Below are 2,500 nucleotides of genomic sequence, written 5' to 3'. Positions count from 1 at the left end.
AAAACGGTTAAAAATGATGGATAATTGTTGATTTAATCGGTCGAACAAAGCTTCGTTTTCATGCTTCTGGAATCCGCAAACAGTTCAGTTTAGAATGCCAACTGTACCAAGCAAGAATGAGCGAAATCAGAATAGTGTTTTGGTATGAGAATACTTGTACCTGGTCCACAGGGGAAGTAATCACGGTACGAGTTATCTCGTATCTGGAGTAGAATGAGTGAAGAGACAGATTTAAAATGAAGAAGAGATCTCTTTTTCCGTTCCTGATCGAAAATAAGAATTTGAATGGCGATGATTTGCATAGAATTGTCTTTTTTGTTGAAAGTGAACAAATATAATGTAAGCAGTTTAAATTAGGCACAGCTGACAAATTGGAAAGGTAATCTCTCTTCGCAATGACTCCTCACGCTTTCTTTTTCCAGCTAAGTCACTGCTTAAATGGGACTTTGCCAACATGTTTGTGTGGCGTGGTGTGGTGTGGTGTGGTGTGGTTTGGTGTGGTGCATGTGTGCGTGCATGCGTGCGTGCTTTTGTGTGTGTGTGTGTGTGTGTGTGTGTGTTTGTATGTGTGTCTGTGTGTCTGTGTGCGCTTGAGTGCTTTGTGTCTGAGTGATGTATTATTGTAAAGCGATTTGGGAGGCTAAATAAATGCATTGTTTTTATCATCATTATTATCAGTAGTAGTAGTAGTAGTAGTAGTAGTAGTAGTAGAGCCTAGCAGCAGCAGCTTTAGTAGTAAAAATACTAACAACAGCAGCAGTACCAGCAGTTAAAGAAGCAGCAGCAACAGTATCATCATTACTATTATCATCATCATTATTCTTGTTGCTGTTGCTGTTGTTGGTGGTGGTGATGTACTCATGTCGGTTCCTTGATTCACTTCCTTCTACTTTAAAAAAAAAAAAAATATATATATATATATATTGCAGTTATGACGTAGGAAGGGAGTGGCATAGTTCTTGAAATCAGGTCACAGTTTCAGCAGCATCAACTCAAAGACAAATCTGGCACACTGTACAGAAAATAGTCAAAGAGTAAAGGCCCCGAAGTCTGTTCTTACAACAAGCGGGGCAGTGAATCCACTTCTTGCACGGTGTCTGGGGCCTCGGCATAGGAAAGCGGAGCCAAATCCTCTCCTTCCGTCGGATGTTGGTGCGGTTCCAAAACGATTATTGCTGTCATTGAAAGGGCGGGAGAAGATACAGGGCTTCAAACAGAGCTTTTTTTCTTTCTTTTTTTTATTTTTTATTTCTTTCTTTCCGCCCGAGTTCAGTGTAAAAATGTCAAAGTTACAACACCTGTCAAAACTGCTGCAGAGAGCGGTCCTCCTCTGTTGTCGTTCCACAGCAACTATCGGGCTCGTATTATTCTTTTTTTTTTCCTCTCTGCGGTCCACGTGTATATCTCTGCCTTTTTTTCACAGTATCCGCGCTAATTCACGAATCACAAAGACACAAAACAAACAAACACACACACACACACACACACACACACACACACACACACACACACACACGACCCCCTCTCTCTCTCTTACACACTCACGCGCACATACGCACACATAAATAAAAAAATATGGAAAGAAAGATAGATGGATGGATATAGGTAGATAGATAGAGTGAGTGAGAGAGAAAGAGACGGAGACAGAGACAGAGACAGACAGACCGACAGACAGGCAAGACAAGACAAACTGAGTAAGGCAGACTGATGATATGTACAGACAGATAATTATATTCTAAACAATTGAAACAGAAAATGGGTTTTGCTTTCTTCTTTATCGCGCTGTGTACATTTTATTTGACACGTATTTAATTTTTAAAAAAGAAGTTTTTTGACAAGCGAGAGACAGACAGACAGACTGAGAGAGACAGAGAGACACAGAGAGACACACAGAGAGAGAGAGAGAGAGAGAGAGAGAGAGAGAGAGAGAGAGAACACTAACACTGAACACTGAGCACGGAAATATTTAATGTAATTGGCTGTAAAGCTCTAGTGACATAGGAGATTAAAACAAAAATGGTGCAAAACACATACAACGGAACAGAAAAGAAAAGCAGATTCGGAGTAAAATAAACTAATACGAAATAAGCGACACTTTGGCACTTTCTGTTAATGGCTTAAATAGTCCACGTGGCATGGTGTTTAGGGCCTTTGTTTTCAGTCGTTCGTCTCCAAGGTTCGGATAGTACACAGAAAACAAAATACATACAATCATGTAATGTATGAACCTATATGTGTATCAGAGAAGCGAACAACATCATCAGCAAGTAGCATAAAGAACGATTCTGTTGCCACAGGTATTATTTGTATTCTATGTGTAACCTTCCTTGGTAACTCAACTGCCAATTAATTAATGAAAAAAGAAAACAACGGTGGGCTTAGCAGGCAACCTTGTTTTGCACCTCATGGACGTTGAAAAAGTCGGAAAAACACCTTTGTCACAAACACATACAAGAACAGAATCGTACAGAGAGAGAGAGAGAGAGAGAGAGAGAGAGAG

At 40.1% G+C, this 2,500-nt stretch overlaps 1 protein-coding gene across 3 annotated transcripts in view; it reads right to left on the bottom strand.

Annotated features, from left to right (window-relative positions):
* LOC143279528 (uncharacterized) overlaps window positions 1–2,500 on the bottom strand; it is a 145,913-nt gene that overhangs the window by 142,658 nt on the left and 755 nt on the right. The window lies entirely within an intron of this gene.

The sequence above is a fragment of the Babylonia areolata genome, chromosome 2 (assembly GCF_041734735.1).
Source record: "Babylonia areolata isolate BAREFJ2019XMU chromosome 2, ASM4173473v1, whole genome shotgun sequence".
Classification (NCBI taxonomy): domain Eukaryota; kingdom Metazoa; phylum Mollusca; class Gastropoda; order Neogastropoda; family Buccinidae; genus Babylonia; species Babylonia areolata.
Note: the sequence above shows the minus strand (reverse complement) of the source record. Positions and strands in the feature narration are given on the sequence as shown.